This window comes from Cinclus cinclus, chromosome 4, assembly GCF_963662255.1.
Source record: "Cinclus cinclus chromosome 4, bCinCin1.1, whole genome shotgun sequence".
NCBI classification, from domain to species: Eukaryota; Metazoa; Chordata; class Aves; order Passeriformes; family Cinclidae; genus Cinclus; species Cinclus cinclus.
In genome coordinates, this window is record NC_085049.1 from 11,617,868 (window position 1) to 11,636,270 (window position 18,403).

The window sequence follows — 18,403 nt, forward strand, 5'->3', positions numbered from 1 at the left end:
TATCTACGTTACTGCTGGTGTCATATGTGATGCTCTGTTCCCATATTAGTCTGGGGACAATTAGGCACAACTGAAGCCATCCCTAGAGTCCTATGGACTGGTCAAAAAAGTATGAGGACAGCTAAAGTCATTAAGCCACATCTCCTTTGAGATAAACACAGCTCTGCTGTGGTTCAAGATCTGACACCAAATTTTTATAATAAAATGCCTTTTGTGTCAGGACCTAACATGAAAGGAACAACAGCAGTGCTCCTGTAGTTTTTGATACGCTAACATTTCAGCTTCATTTTATTTGACTTCAAGTACATTGTCAGTAAGTTGCTGTTTGTTTTACTAGTGTTGTTTAGTGCTATGTGGTGCTCCAGCAGCAGTGATCCAGTAGGTCAGGCCGTAATTTTAAATGTCTCAGGGCCAAATTTTATATGGACACAACTATATGTTTGTCCATATGCATAATCTCATCGATCTCAATGCAGTTTTGGGCTTCTTAACTATGCCCAACACCTAGACTGCACTTGAATTGTAATTTGTAGTTACTTTATCCAAAGCATCAGTTACAGTTATTGTTAATTCACGATACTAAGGCTAATGTTAAGTATTTACAGTTGTTCAAACAGTGCAGGGTAAACTTTCATTAGAAGCACTAATGAGAATACAAATAAAATAAAGCTTAAATATTTTTTCTGATATCCTTATGTTTAATTGTAAATAAAGCCTTCTGTGTTGAATAATGAAGTTCTTGTGTCTCTTTTCTTGGTATTTTGGGGTATGTTTTCTTTTTCTAGAAACTGATTTTAGAAATTGATGAGTAACTGGGGCTACGGATAACCTTGTTAAATCATTTTCCTCTGGCACACTGCAGCTTCCTAGAAGGGCATGTTGCTGCTTGATACATTAGAAATGTCAGTGGCATACAACATTTACTGTCTCTGTTGGTCAGAACCTAGTGCTAAGAACACCAACGTTGTGCAGTTGATCCCTGTGTGGGCGATTCACTAAAGAGCTGGATTCGATGACCCTTGTGGGTCCCTTTCACCTCAGAATATTCTGATTCTGTGATTTATGTTCTGGATCACAACAAGGAGAAGACTTTGTGGAACAAGGTAAACAGCGGTATGTGTGAACTGAAGCAATTCCAAAAGAAGCCCAGGAAGCCAAGCTCGGAGAGAGGTCTGTTTGCCAGTCCTGGAGCTGGATGTGTTGGCAGGATGGTGCTGGGCAGCGCTGCTTCCTGGCTCTGCTGGCCCAGCAGGTTGGGTAGGAGGAAGGACTGGCTATGCTCATGCCTCTCTTCCCCACCCAGCCCAGGTCCTTATGTGTGAAAATTGCTGGTGAAAGTCGAATCTGACCCTAGATCTAACAGCCCACACATTTACACCTCAGAGAGGGTGTGCCAGCTCTTGATCTCTAATTGTAATTATGCATTCAAAGCATGTGTTAAAACCTGTTCTTCCCACCTTGCCTACCACGGTCTGTTAAGGCAATATAAACCTCTTACTATACCCTGAAAAAGAAAGAAAATGAATGCCTTCTATGTTCTTTTGACTGCAAGAGTAGGGAAAGGCTTGTTTTATTCACGGGTGTGTACATCAGCATAATAAAAAAAGAAATTAATAACTAATAAAATATGCTTACAGTTTCTTTTTTTCCTCATAGCCATATAAAAACCAGAAAAACAAACTATTTGCACGTGCCAAATGCAATCTGAATTTATAAATAAACGCTATTCATTTTCCATTCTCTGTTCCCTCTTTGCCTATCAGTTGGCCCTGATGCTTTGTGGTTTCACCCTCTCCCAACCGTACTCCAAGCAGGCAGGGATTTACAGACCTCCCAGGCACACACCAGGCTGGGATCTTTCTCAGTTCTATTTCCTAAGAAGAGAAACCAAATGCTTTGCAGCCGGCGCCACCCAAAGGGCATCCAGGTTTTCACAAGTTCTCTTGCTTCACCTCAGGCAGTCAGAAATTATGCTGGCTATAATTAAGTTTTGCTGCCTCTGCTAGTTAACATCACCAGATACAGTTACAACACTTTTAAAGCAGTACAAAGAAAAGTCCATCATAAATGTCAGCTAGACGACAGATTATTGAATGCAAGACAAATTTTAATGAACATTAATATTCCGGAGTGTTTTACTAAGATCAGGGTTTCCTTTAAGTTCTATGAGTTGGTGATTTTACAAAACACATGGTTGATATAAGTAGACACACCCGAAGTTTCCAGGACTCTGCTTCTTGCCCAGCACCGTTGTGTAACACCAAGGGTGTGTGGACAAATCAGGAATTGCACAGAGCTTTGCATGCATTCTTTCACAATAAAATTCATGCCCTCTTTCATTTGCAATTTTAACTTTATCAGAATAGCTGCGTGTAGGACTGGGAAAGTCACATTTTGGATCTCAATTTGCCCTCATAATTTTTCCAACTGGAAACCCCCATGTGATGCTTCCAAAGTTAAATTTCTTGGTTGATACTTTCATGATAGGAGCTAAACCTAGCAGCAGAAGGTAAAAGCCTGCTGGAGGTGCAGGTACTCTTGTGTACAGACATTTCCTATGTTTTTAACAGAAACGTGGAAGCATTTCCTTTTCCATACATTCACTCCACAGGTGTGAGTGATACCATCTTTATGCTGGTCAAACACCGGGTCTGTTTTGTAAAATCAGAAGTTATCCCTACAACGAAAGCATGCCCTCCACAAACACACACTGTTGCTGCAGAAGCTACATTTTATTCAGCAGTTTTGACAAGCTCAGCCTGGCTGTCTTCAGTGGGAGAAAATGAAGAACACTATTGATATCCACAGAGTCACTCTGACAGACAACAAGGAGAAAAAGGTAACCAGAAGCCACTAATTATTCCCATTTTTCCTGTGAGCAGTGGGAAGAAAGAACTTCTGGCAAAGCATATCCCTTAATTCAATGACAAGTTGGTGCAGTTAAGAGCTTAATTCAGGAAATCTGTTCCAGCAGACATCTAATCTTCCAGGCAGCAAAGACTTGCCTGAGCACCAGGAGCCCCACCTGCTTTGCTGAATGGATGTACATACATGTCATCTTGGTACAATCCTGAAAAGCTCTAATAGACTTGCATGATTTTTCCTGTCAGTAAGAATAAGTTAATGGTCAAAATGTGCAATATGTTCATTCCAAAAGCTCCTGTTCTGATGTGAGCCCATTTAGATTACACTAACTCAGATGGAGAATAACCTATAGTTGAGGTTATTCCTTCCCGTTAAGCTAAAGTACTTGACAAAGATGAGTTTAATACACAAAGATGAATGGTATTTTGGCTCTGTTTGGACACTGGTTTGGATACTGGAGATAGAGGACTCTTTGTTAATTTTAATTCTTACTAGGTTAGAATCAGAAGTACTCAAAAACCTAGCACCAGAAACTCTTGATCTCCCTTTCTATCCTGGTGCAGAACCTCTTAACACACATGCTAAATGCATCTTCTCCTCAAGGAAGAAGAAAGGTGCATCAGTTTTTGGAGTCTAGATTATTTCTTAGAACACCAGATTTTACCCTGTGTTTCACCTGAATTCTTTTCTGGAGCCAAGCACCCCCTAGGCATTGGAGCACCAACTATAAAAAATTTAAGTACTCCTGTTTATGGCTCCTTTCACCCCAAAAGGGGTGTTCTGTCTGGAATTCCTGAGTGAACAGGATGGTGGTCCCTGAAATTTTACACAAAAATAAAGAAAGGTAAATATACACAGATGATTTAGCGTGGCAAGGCCTCATGCCACTGTGGAAACTTTCAACTATGTATTTAACTCAAATTAATCTGGTAAAAGAGTTCTGCAAGCCTTACTTCACAACTTCAGGAACATGAATGGTCAGCAGTTCTAGTTGTGGTGGTAGGGGCTAGGTAACACCACGTCAAAGTCTCCTAGATAGCAAATGAAAGCCATTATTCCATAATGTCTAATACCTCATTATTCACTAAAAGCTGAAATTTGAATCTTATTAACACTCTCACAAAGGATTGAGACAGAATAAGTCAAACAGATATCTGAGTTTAAACCATTCATGAGTGGTCCTACCTTGAATTGGTACATTTGAATTTGTTATTCAATCTCTCTAATGCAGCACAGAGAGGAGACAATTAAGGCAACTATTTCTAATCAATCAGATCTGACTGAGACCTCTTACATAGTTTTATGAGTGCTTAAATTTTTGATAAGTGGTTAAATTCACCTATTTGGTCATCAACTCTAAGCGACCAGAAGTTCTCAGTATTGCACAAAGGATGATGAAATATGTTTACAGGCACAAAGATGTATTTGTGGTGTCCCTAGCTCATGTTATACAGAAACTGCAACAGAAACTCTTCTGAAACAAAAGCCAAAGAAGTATAGGAGGTGGCAGGACTACAAGAAATTACAGGGCTCCCTTCACATGAATATCCCTTTCAGGACATCTTTTCCAGTAAATAATTGCCTGTTAATATTTTTTTCCAAGTAACTGTAGGTATATCTTATGTTGCTATTGTGCCATTGCTTTCCCTCCCTCATTGCGCTAAACGAGCTGTCTGAGATGTGCTCCAGTCTGGAACAGATTTTTCAGCTTTAATTGGTTGCTGAGCCTTGTGTGTGTACATTACTGGGAATTGGTAATTGTCTATTTCAGCAACTCATCTAATGTGCTCTACTTTCTCCATAATTATAGCTTTAAAGTAAAAATTGCGAAGTGGGGAATGAAATGTGGAGGTAGGGAAGAACAAAGGGCATCTTACATGGTGATGGAAATGACTTTTGACTTTGACAAAACTCAACTGAACAGCTATGTCAGCAATTCTTGAGCACCCCCTTGCACAGTAGTGAGAATAATGGCACTCTGGAAAACTAGGATAGGGAGAATAACTGCAGATGCAGGTAGGGAAGTGTAGGCTGATAACTAAAGTGAAAGGCAGGGTGAAGAGCTTCTCAGGAAGAACTAGAAAGCTGATCACAGCAAGCCTTGGGCACTGCACAGGTTGGGACACCATGAACCTTGTACCACTGGTGAGTTTGCAGACCACAAGTCCCAAATTGCTCACTACTGATACTCTACCAAATGTGGATGTGTGCCTAACATGTGTGAACCAACCAGGAGGAGCAGGAATGCTCAGAACAGTCTCGGTTGCCTACCTATATAAATACAATGTACCTCAAGACAACTAATTTTTTATTACTATCCGGTTTAGGAAGTCATGGGTCCACCATAAAGTCCATATCATACCACTTGTCACCTCAAATATCCCAGAGGAGGTCCTGTGAGAAGTCTTGCTAGATAATTTTACAATCTTTCTCTCTACCTCCATCTTTTTTAAACACAGTTATTGAGTTGAAAACCAGGGAGAAAGAGAGGTCATGAGTGCAGAAGGCACACAGGTCATATAGGAGGTTAGTCACGGAGAATATATGCCTAGCTTTGGCAGAGCTCCTCAAGGCCAGAAAACTGGCCTTGCCTATTCTCATCTCAGACCCCCATTACATTATTCACTGGTATGGGACCAAGTATTTAAAATTTCAATCCTTTGCTGTTCCGTATTCACACCTTAGCCCTTTTATGGTACCTCCCATAAACCTCTTTCTAAACAGAAGAAATGAATTGCAAGAATACCCAAGAAAATAATTCAGGAGCAGTTTTCTATTATTTTCTCTTGCTAATCGCTTTCTAAGTCTGTTTTTTTTTTGTTTGGTTGGTTTTTTTGTTTGTTTGTTTGTTTTTGTTTTTTTTTTGTTTTGTTTTGTTTTTTTGGTTTTTTTCCCCACTGTCACTTCTTGGATATTCCAAAACAGTGTTTTGGAAGACATACTCTCTTGCAGCCTGAAACCCTGAACACCATGGCTAGATACAAAAAGGCATATTTTACTGTTTTGAAAATATTCAGTATTTTTGTCCCCCATGTCCGCAGAGCCAGCTGTCTACAAGATGGACCCACTGCTGGCTGAGGCTCAACCCATCAGCAATTAGTGGGAGTGCCTCTAGGATAACATAATAAAGAATGGGGAAAAGTCACTGTGTGGGAGCGATTGCAGCTGGAGAGCAGACTGAGAATATCTGAGAGAAACAGCCCTGCAGGCACCCAGGGCAGTGCAGAAGGAGGGGCAGGAGGTGCTCCAGGTGCTGGAGCAGATTCCCTGGGGCAGCCCACGGTGAGGCAGCTGTGCCCCTGCAGCCAGGGAGCTCCATGGGGAGCAGAGATCCACCTACAGTGTAGAAGAACCCATGCCCAAGCACATTGACACCCAAAGGAGGTTGTGGCACTTTGGGAAGCCCACAGTGGAGCAGTTTTGCTGGCAGCATCACTTGTTCCTGGAGGACATCAGCCCAGGGAAGGGATACATGCTGGAGTAGTTAATGAAGAACTGCAGAACTGTGGGAAGGAACCATATTGAAGAACTTTGTGGAGGACTGTCTCCCATAGGATGGAGCCCAACCTGGAACAGGAGAAAACTCTGAAGAGTCCTTCTCCCAAGGAGGAAGAGGGTGCAGAGGCAATATGTGAGGAACTGACCACAAACTCTATTCCCTGTCCCCCTGTGCCACTTGCAGGATGGAAGTAGAAAGTGGGGAATGAAGTTATGGTCAGTAAGAGGGGAGGGGAAGGGGTGGGGAACAGGTATTTCTAAGATTTGGGTTTATTTCTCATTTCCCTACTCAGATTTAACTGGCAATATATTAGACATGTTTCCCTGACTTAGGTTTGTTTTGTCTAGGACAGCAACTAGTGACTGATCTCTCCCTGCTCTTACTTTGACCCTTGAGACTTTCATTATATTTCTTCTCCCCTGCCCAGCTGGGAAGGTGGGGATAGACTGGCTTTGGTAGGCATCTGATGTCCAGCCATGATGGTCCACATGCATCCATGCATCAAAGCCTGGGAATGCCACAGACTCAGCAAAAGTGGCAGAGACCAATGCTTTACAACACTACGAGTCACAATTTGCAGTGTAGGAGTAAAGTGCAAACAGTGGAGCACCCAAAAAGGCAAACAGTGAAAAATTTTGAATGAGAAATGAGAGTTCCATATTTGCATTCTATTTTCGAGCAAATACTGAGCTGAAAGAGGAAACACTGTGCAAGTGTGAAACACCTGCAAGTCGTCCTTCCTGTTTAGAGAGAGGGAGTACCAAGGACTCTTCCCTGAGTTCTCCTACATCCAAGAAAGGAAAATGAAAGAGCTGAGAGTTTAAAATTTCTCCTAATGTGCCGTCACAAAACTGATTCATGCTCCTTTAGAAAAAGAAGCATGGAGACTGGGGAGTTCTAATAAGACTTTCTTTCTGCCATTGCATAATGAGCGTCAGTTGCAGTGTGCTTCTTGTTAATAGTATGTTCTGTTATTGCCCAAGCTAATGGTTTAGTCCAAAATAACAACCTCTCACCCACTTTGTCAATCTATCCTGAATTACCTGTCAATCCCACTTTGTGCCAGTCCCCTGCTTGGAATTCTCCTTTGGAAATCCCCTAAAACTCCAGGTCTTGTTAATCCATGTGACTCAGTTTTCCCCCCTACCTCTCTCATTGGACAATGCCTTTGTAAACTCTACCAGAATTCCCCAGAATTCCTCCAATTTGCTAAGAATTTGTACATTCCCCTTGAACCTCTCCAATATTTAAGTTCTTGCACCTTCACCATTTTGGACTTTTGCCCCCCCGGGTTCCTGGGGATAAGTAATAAAGTAATAAATCCTCTTTATGCTATGCAAAAGACCTCCCCCTCTTCCTGGTCTCCTTCAAACACAATCTGTCAGCCAAAAGGCCATGGAGCCATAGCTCCAGCCACATCCAAGGGCTCCTGTTCCTGGGGTGGAACTCACTCCAGGCACGGCACCAGTGGCCAAGGGAGTGCAGCTCTGGTCATGGCGTCAATCATCCAACCAAACATTTCTGAAGCCTCTGCTTCTTTGTCCCTTGTCTAGAGCTGGGAATCTCAACTTCCCAGCTTCGCCATGCAGTCTCAGTGATGTTCACTAGATGGCAATGCAATATCTAGGCAGCCCCAAATTCTCCAAATGTCCTCAAATATCCTGCCCAGAATGGTTCATCCTGCACCGGGTTTTGGGTGGATACGCTTGGGTGTGCTGAGCCTTCAGCTGAGGACCCTTTTATTTCACATTTATCCAGAACATAAAAAATATGCATCACATCACCGCCTCACACAGTGTGGATGGTTGCAACATTTCCACATGAAACAGATACTACAGAGCCCTTATCATACCATCAGAGCATCAGCTCTGACTTCCTGTTCTCCAGCCAAAAACTCTCCTGCTCTGATTTTTCCTGCTTCCTGGTGCTATAAGGATACCTGACTATGATCAAAAGCATTTTTTCTCAGTTTTGCTAGAAATACTGTCACATCTAGGAATGGCTCTGGATGGATTTATGTCAATTTGTATTTAAGATATTTGCTTTAATATGAATACAATATCCCTCTCAGATATCCTGTTGTAAATCTATGACTAGTCCACTATTTATGGAAATAATGTATTTATCTATCCCTCTTCGTGTATTTTTTAAACCTAATATATACGTACTTCATAGAGTAATGGAGATAGAGTAAAAGTCTCCTTTATTTATAAAATCAAACTTATTAAAATTTTTATTTCTTTTGGTAATGAAATTATCTAAAATATAAAAAGGTTTTTGAGAAGAATGTTGAAAGGATTGGTCAACAAATTTTAATAAATTTATTTCAAGTAATTTTTTTATATTGATACAATTCAGAGAATAGATGAGAAATTTTTAGTCTTCCCTGAAATCAATTTACATTAGAATTGAAGATATCATCAGAGAAGGAAAAATATGTTTCTGTTGGTTTTAGCCACCTTGATTTCCAGGACTGATTTTTTGTGGATGTGTGGAAGGATGTTACATATATCCTGTTTGTGATTTTTTTACATATAATTACTGGCACGAAGAGAAATGTTGAAGTCTCTGCCTGAGAAATCGTGGGATATGATGTCTCACACCAGTGAGATGACATCCTAATATCCAGGTGAAACTACTTGTAACACTCAAAATTTATGGTATGTCAGTTTATCTTTTCAAAATTGTATAGTTTGAATTATATGGACAGAGAGTCAAAAGTAGAGTCTAAGTAATTTTGCAGAGAAATGAAGACCAAGGTGTTACATCAGAACTGCTCTGTTCTGCTAAAACAGAGAACAAGGTGCAAAAATCTGGGTTTATTCCAATTTCCTTCTCTGATTCCAATTGCAACATGTGCATGTGTATGTCTTAAAGTTATGGCTTCTGGTGGCTGGTATGGGGAGCATACAGAGATAAGTGTGACCACTTGTCACTCTGTGTCATGGAGGCTTCTGGTGACAATTTTAGGATGAAAATTTAATCCTAAATTTTATTGTAATCTAGTATAAAATTTTCCTTATGGGATTTTCATATATCTAATTACTATACTGGTCTTCCAATAAATTCTGAACAATAAACCTCTACCTTTGACTAGTAACTGAAATTAGTTTTAGGCACACTTGCCTTTCACTGAAGAAAAAAGAATTTTAAATATCTTTACCTATACAAGCTGAATTTGGCACAGTGGTAATTCTGTCGGGACCTGGTACCAACCTAGTGAAGGCTTTTGTGTTGTTGTGCTTTAAATGATTTAGAAACTTGTATCCATTATCCAAATTAGCTCCACAAAGAAGCTTGGCTGCAAGTCTTCCCCGATGGAAGCTCAGCACATGGTAGTTCATCTCCCTGATGAAGACTAAGCCTTCATGCTGGGTGCTTGGAGGCCAGGGAGAGCGTTTCCAGGTCTGAGGAGGAGGTGGAAGCATTTTAAAATGACAGATTTACAATGTGCATTAAATTTTCTCCGTTATTGGCTTTGGCAAAGGAGATTACATAGGCAGCTGCCATGGTGTGAATTCATCTCCAGCTGCAGGCTCCGAGGGAGCACACACAGCTGCTGATGTACAAAATACTCCTTCGCTGCTTCTGTCCCACCACTCTGCTTCCTCCAGCCCTCAGCAGTGCCATGAGATCCTCCAGCCAGGCATTGACAACCAGCAAAAAAAGCCATACTGTGAGGCAGAAGTCACTGCACACATGACATCATTGCTGCGTATCCACATAAACAAGAGCAAAACCAAAAATTGCTTCACCTTGTATGAGGCCGGAACTCTCCATTACACCATCTGCAAACACACCCATGGTATCCTGTGCTTGATGGCATCACACCCATGGCATCACACTTGATAACCACCCTTTGCTTTGATAATGACTCCAGCTCCCTGCACAACTTTGCCTGGAATCCCCAAATAATCAGGGGTGGGGGTATAAAGTCAGATGGCAGTGAGACAACAGAAACACATTTGGGAAGATAAAATGTATTATGTCCCTTTAGTTAGGTGTGGCCTCACACTCTTGAGCAACTTTACCATCATAAATAAACAAAAATTAAACTGAATGCAATAGGGAAAAATATGCTTTTTGGACATGGTTATATTTTCCCTGCATAATGCAGCCTCATACACAAGACCGATAATGTCTTTAAGTTCCCACCAGCCCCTCTGCTTAAAGAAACCGTGGTTTCAGTGAAAATATTTGTGCCCAGGGCTTTTCCACATGGAGTATTAGGGATTTATTCAATGTGTGCCAACAGCTTAGTAGGAGCATGGGGGGATATTTCAGCCTGGAGCATGCCAAGTCTGGGATGGGCAGCCTTGTGCTGGCAGTCTGGCTGCAAAAGGAACAGGCATTTCCCGGTGGCATCAATTTCTGAACATTACAGGATTAGAAAAAGACTGGAAAAGAGTCACAGGTTTCTTGGCAGGACTGAGGCGTTTTGTAACTGTGCTACCAAAGGATAAAAACCCTTTACACCTTTTCCAGCCCATGGTCGTTGCTCTTGGTGGTTGCAGGTGGGACTCAGAGAGGGACTTCCCTCAGTTCTATCTTCTGCAGCTTAAACCTCCACAGCCAGGACATTCACACCCAAATGTTCGCAGAAATCCAACTTCTGCAGCACTGCTTACATTTATGACAAGTAATAATTTCAGTGGATCTTAAACAACAGTTAATCAGCTACCCCTGGACCTCGGGCCCAAAGCTCAGGTTGCTTTGATTGTCATGAGCCAGGAAAATGTGAGCCCAGGCCAATGGATCACAATGGCTATAGACACCCACCCCCTCCATGGAGCAGCTGAGGGGTATAACCCAAACCTGCTATTTAAATAGCACAGGCTTGGATGGCAAACCAGACAGGAACTTCTGCACATGGCCACCTACTCTGCCTTCAAGTAGATGGCTCACCCCAGCTCCCAAAAATCCAATGGAAATTTTTCCTTTAGTGCAGTCAGTGCCAGTTCAAGACATTTGGCCTAATGATAGGTTTCTTGCAAATGAAAATTCATCCACTTTGTCTTGGTTCTGCATTCAGAGATTGTGCTGCAAATGAGAAAGTATGAAAGCAGCAAGAAGTTAGCTAAGCTCCACATAATGCCTCCCAATAAAAGATTCTGCTCTTTCTTTTTATGCATTTTTTTTCTACTGAAAATCAGTGGTTTGTAGACAAAAGTTAATAAATGTACCAAGTTTAAGCATCTGGAGAAATCATAGTCCAAAATAAATTGTATGCTTTATGTATTGTTTAGCTCTGGTGTGGTCACTTGATTCCTGAGGAATGAACACATTCTGTGTATGTAGGACAAACTCTTCACCCTAAGAATGCAATCTAGCAAACACCAGCTGTCTAGGGTTTTAGCCAACAGAACAGAAGAACAAATAATAATAATAAAAAGCTCAAAAGCTGTATTTACAGCTGCGTTAACACTTAATAACATGAATTTCTTTCAGACTCAAGAACAAAACTGACCTTTAAGAGTAGCAAACTTGGAATATAAATGCACATCACGGCCTGATTCTGAAAGCTCTGATAGAAAGCAGGTTTTATTCTTACAGTGCTTGTCAAACCTTGGACTTGGAACCACAAAGCTCTTTGCTTGCAAAGCATTTCCAGGCAGACAATAAATCTGCCTGATTTGTGCAGTTTGATATGACAGCATGGCTCGTGCAATTCTTTTGAGCAATGAAAATACGCCCTATTCTGCAAGATTGTGCCACAGATAAAGGAGATCCCTCTTGCATTGTTTTTGTTTTTCACAAGGATGCTAAGGGCATTGAAATGCTCCAGGCTCATGCACATATGGCCACTTATTGATTAACTCTGTAGATCCAGTTACAGCAAATGACATTATATGCTCTCCTCCCTAATTACTTAATGAAATCCCCTTGGGCTGAAACAATTTCCATATCAAAGTGGGTGGTTCATGCATAAATATAATGACTAGAGCTGAAGCAATTCTATTAAAAGCAGTGGCATAAGGCCAAAGGCCATTTCCTACAATTAAATTAGGTAATTTAAAATCAAGTTAGATCAGGTGCTGTGGTCACAGAGGTGTGCTGGGTAGTCTGAGCTACTTTTAAGAAAGAACATTAAGTTTGTGTATCTCTTCTGTTACAGTGGTCTGGAAGCTGGATAAGGTGGAGGAAGCAGTTCTTGGGAGCAGAGCTCCAGCAACACAAAGAAGTCAATGATCATTCATGTGTATCTGCCAGGCAACTCAGTTATCTGAGCTAAGATACAGCTTTTCAGCTGTCCTGTCCTGTGACTCCTGCCTCTTCCCTGCCTTGCTGACCTAGAAGGAGGCCATAATTTGTGTATCTGAGCAGGGCCAAGAGCAGAGGACTGGCCTGGGACTCTCACAGTGCAATATGAAAGAAGTAGCCCTACTCACAATATTTGCTGCATTTAGGGCCCAGGATTTGAGAAAAAGTTTTGGGTTTTATCTTGGGATTAATCTTTCATGTTGACCATGGGACCTCTCTTCAGGACAACTGTCTCTTCAATATGATCCATCTCTGTCTCTGGATACCTAAATCAAAACTTCCACTTGACCTACTTTCTGGCCACAAACAACTAAGTCATCTGCTCCCAGGTGAGCAGGACACTCACCTAAGCTCTTAGGAGTTTTGAGACTTTCCACAGCAGGTGTCATTATCCTGATCAAAAAGCATGAATCTCTAGCTGTTCTCAGTTCAAGTCCAGATAAACAGATCCAGAGGAAGAATCCTCTCCTCCTCCCATTTCAGTCACAGGTTATGGCCTAACTCAAATGCCAATTGCTCCCCAAGCAAAAAAGATTTTATTTGCTTCTCTCAAGTTTGAGATTAGTTCTCTTATTGCATCTTGAGCAGGGGTATCTAAGGATCTCGTGCTGCTGTTATTTGGCTTTACATGGGAAAAAAGAAAGGAAAAAAGAAATCTCACAAGCCTCAGTAGCACATTGCTCAGGACTGTCACCTGACAGACAAACCAACACTGTTCTCTTTGAGCATTTAAACCTCCCTCCTGTTCTGATTGCACTGAAATCCAGCCCAGAGCTTCCTTCTAGTTCATACTACGCAGAGCAGCCCAATTTTGTGGCCTGAGACTTGCTCAACACCTCTTGCTCAAGAAGGAGGACTGAGAGCAGCAAATCCTGAATGAATGAGTCAATGAGATCTGCATTCATGTGACACCTCTTTCTGTCATAATTTGAAACTTACTCCTGCAGAAAGTGTGTTAATGTTTATTTGAAAGCCCTTTGACCTCCTCGAGGTATTGTTTCCCTCAGTGTGTTGGGCAATAAACAGCTGTATCAATACTACCTTAACAGAAAAGTGTTTTCTCTGCGTCAGTTCTTTTCTTGTGTGTTTTCTCCAGTACATGGGTTGCAAAAAAAATCTCTTTGTAAATTCAGATTTAAAACTGGAGATGAAAGGGAACCTGCTGCTATTTTATAAGCATGGAGCTACATCCATGGCAGTGGCTGAGATGTGGTCAGCTTGCTCATATCCCTGGACACCCTGTGCAGTGGTAGGATGCTTCTGCAGGCTTTACAGCAGTCAGCTAGCACACACCAGCAAAGGTCCAAATCATCTTCCCAAGGCAAGTTATAAAATATCAGCAATTGTTTACTCACAAGCAGAATATGAGGACTGTATACATATACATTGTGTTTATTTGCTATAACTTATTTTTCATCAGCTTGAGCCTATTTTTTTATCTTAGTGTAAAGGCCAGTATACAGTGTGAGGTCAGTGGTGATAAGAGAAGCTGAAAATATTGGAGGTTAAATGTCCTTTGAGACTTGCATTTTCATTTCAGCTGTTGCTATGTGTGTGTAGCTGTCCACAGACCAGAGTGTGAGATCTGGAATGACATACTCTTTTTGAATTGCAACCAGTTTTCTGACCAGCCAAATGAAAATATAAATTTAGGCTGTGCTCAACTGTCTCTGCAGCACTGCCATATTAATTAAATTACATGTTTCTTTAAGTCAGTGGACCCAAGTGAGTTACAAGCAAACAAGCAAAGAAAAACACAGAACCACCATGCAAAGACACAGAGGTCAAGGGTCAAGATTTGTGGCAGCAAGAAAAGTTAAGCTGCACAACTGGTAGAAATTCCTTTATGAGGAAAGACAAACTTGTGAGGTACAAAGCCCTAGTACATGGCCAAGTAGCTGTTATCTATCGCAATGGAAGGGATTTTTAAATTTAAATTTTAAAAAATTACATGCTTAAAACCAAATCACTATTTAGTTAGCAGTGCACTGCTATAGTTTCTAGTCCTGGACTGAACTGTAGAACTGGCTCATTTTATAATTTTTAAGTATGGAGGGACATTGTAAAGCCAAGTTTTAGGTATTCTCTGATCAGCAGAAAGAAGAATATGAGCCATATTCTTGTTAATGTAATGCAGCATGTTCTAGCACCATCTAGCCAACTTTAAAGGCAACTTAGAGGCAGCAAACAGGTCCCAACTGCCACAGCTCATCAGAATGGTAATAATGGTGCTGCTGGAGTTGATGGATTAAACAGCACAGTCGCAGGACAGCTGGGGTTACAAATTCATCCATGTGTCTGTTTGGTTTAGGACTGCACTCACTCCTGAAAAAATGTGATTATTCCTACAGGGGAGAACATCCAGTAAAAAAACTGTTTAGCAACCTTATTATTCACCCAGAGTAGAGGAAATAACCAGGGTTTTAGGGTGTGGAGGTATGGAGAGGATTAAAATTATCACAGGTAAAACAGATCTGTCAGATAAAATCATCAAATGCATCAGATTGTATTTTAATTTCTACATAATGCCAGAATGTGTAGGAGATAATTTAATTCTAATTTTTAGTTTCTTAATGTTACTGAGACTGTTTTCACTGTTTTCCTTTTTTTTTTTTTAACATATATTCTGAATGTTTTCTCATTACTGTGTGTTTGCAATAATCTAAATTTGTATATGGTAACTATGACCATAGTAACGTAAAATAAATAACACAGAAAATAAATGTTCTTCTCAGGGATTTGGAACAAATTTATGAAGAGAGTTTATAGATCACCCTTGACCAGGTGGTGAGAAACACTTCAAATTCAGAAGACCCTGGACACAGGAAAAGGAGACTGAGCATGGTTCTTAGGAAGATGAATCCCACAAGCCTTATTCAGCCCTCACTCATCCAAGCTGAGTAACATCAGTAGGAGTTTTCACAAGGAACCTGGCTCAAGGAACTGAGAAAGGGACTACATTGGACTGGGCAGCAATTTAATAAATCTTCAAGGAAATACTTGCTGGATCTTCCCTAGGATCTGTGGATAGGAATTGCTAGATTATGAATGCATTAGCCAAGGAGTTTATGACATTGCTTAAGACTCAGGATATTTTAGCATGAACTGCCTTGAGTTAAATTCTGGTTCTTTCATGGTTTATATATTTTCTGCTTTTTTTCCAGTAGCTAAATTTCAAGCTGAAGGTATATTGCATCTTGTTTAGTGAAATACAGGTATGCAGTATGCTGCAAACATTTAAGAAACTATTCTCCCATCTTACAGCTGAAAAAGGTCACTGACAAAAAGTATTTGCAAATCAGAGTTCCTGGCTGCTGCATGTGCCCTTCTTTGAGATGCTGGTATCGCCCGACTCTGTCTTTGTGCAACTTAGTGCTCTGTCCTCATAGAGGGACTTAAAATAATGACCTAGACCCAGTGGGTGCTCTGCAAAATTCTGGTGATATAAAGCAGCAGTGAATTGACTTCACCAGTTAAATGGTGTTTCTGACTGTCTCAGCTTTCTGGGACAGCACAGAGTAGCTGGAGTTGCCAGTCTGAGGCAAAAAGCCTGCACCATTTCCTTCTCCTCTCTCACTGACAAGTAAGGCAAAATGTGGTGTAAACAGGGCTGGGGGGATGCAGCATCTGGCATGGCATGACACTGTCTGCCACACTCCGCTCTGCCTTCACAGCCAGGAACAGCTCAGTCAACAGCAGTTACTTCAGAGGTTTCCCTCAGAGGGAGATTTATTCTTGGCACCCCAACCTGAGTGCTCTCAACGCAGGAAGGCTTGTACCATTTCCAAGATTTCTGCTGGCTGAATTTACAGTTGGCTGGAGGATACAGGGGAAGTTTCTGTTCAGCTTATATGGTTTTCGCCATCGTGTCGTTAGCTCCTTTCAAAATAACAGCTTGCCTTCTTGACAGGAACGAATAAACTGGCAAGGCAATTCTTTCTTTGTTAATCTCTAGCTGGTCTCCAGCAACACTGGAAGATGAACCGTCTCTAAGTCCTTTTAGGGCTCCTTGGCCTGTGTGCAGTGCACCACAACAGCCCCTCAGCAGGGAGATGACTCCGGCATTCTCCAGAGGACCAGGTGGTTACCAAATGGCACCACGCATTATTCCTTACTTCTGGAGCCCTGGATAGCTCAGCAGGCATGGCATTCTCTGCTTTAACCATTTCCTCATAGCTCAGACATCTCTAGGTGGAAAGCACAGCACAGGACAGATCCATGCATAGGAAAAGCCCATATATAGGTAAATATCGTTAATATTTTCAGTCCTTAGAAAACTTGTGAAGGGAAGAAAACTTGTAATTCCCTTTTGTCCCACACATGTGAAGGAGGCACCTGGATTTGTTGCTTTAATAATAGAAGTAACCTTTCTTTTCTGTGGCAGAAGCTTTTACCCCTCCAAAGAACACAGTCTTAGGAACTATTTTTAGGAATAGTCTTAGGAACTATTTTCATGCTCAATTCTTTGGATAGCTTGGACTAATTTTTTTTTTCATTATCAGGCTGAGTTACAAAATAATTTCTCCTGCAGGTAATTTAACTGAAGGTGTTTAAGACTGGCAATCTGACAAATAGATATGTACAATATAATCTATTGATATTTTTAATCAATATACTTTACTATATCTCAAGTTCCCCAAAACAAAGTCCTTTATCTAGGATACTTGTAATGTCATGTATGGAATAAAGAACACTCTGCAACATGAATGTGGTCCTGAAAATAATAGAACAAAGTCTTATTTTAATGTTTCTTGAGTGTGAACATATATATGTAGCTAGCAGTTTAATTCCAATCCTTGTTCTTAAGTTCAAAGGCTACAAATGCCTTGGAGGTGTTTTATACTTTTATATTTTGTTTGCTGACACTACAAAGCAAAGAAACTTGATGAAACACAGTGCAGCATCTTCTGAAGATTATAATAGGCAATATATTTCGGAGTACTGGTGTGAAAAGGGGTTATAATGAAAAGAGTGAAATTAAAGGGGACTATTAGTATGAGTTCAGCTGAGGAAAGGAAAAGGAGTAAAAACGAGTCCATACAGAGAAGGAGGAGAAGAACCCTAGAGGAAAAAGAGCTTTTGAAGGAGGAAACGGCTTAATTTTTAGCCAAAATTAAGGGGGGAATAAAAACTTTTCAAAGGGCTCAACCAGAATATCATTGTGAGCAGTGAAAGGACCTTAGTCTTGGTGAGCTTTAAACTATGGGAAAATTGGGCTTTCAAGGCTAATATAAGAATAATATTTTTCTATCATATAACAACATGCAGTAGTGTTGAAATGTTCACAGTTCATGTAAGGACCACGGCATGTTCTATTGCTCTGGTTATTTCTGGGGTCCTGTCCTTCTCTCTGTGCCCTTTTCAGCAACTAATATGACAAGTTTTCTTCCAAATATTGCATCAAATAATTAAATTTCTTATGTAATGCAGCTTTTACTGAGGTCTTATTATACAAAAAACCTGAAAGGATGCCCTGGACATCATATCCTAAGTTGCCATCTTGAAAAAAAGTATAAACTGCATGGTTCTAAGGGGCCTTTGAAATGCAGAGAGGGAGAGCAGATACTGCTGGAAAAATGAGTACTGCAAAGAGCCAAGAATCAGGAAATATCCAAAGGGTTGTGAACCCAAGGTTAAGCATGTTGCTGTACAAGCTAGAAAACAATCCTTTTTATCAACTTGCATTTGCCATAGACAACAATAATGGCCATTTTTTAATTTGGCTTTTTTTTTCCCCCTAAAATCCTTTGGGAAAAAATATATGGCTCTATAAAATGT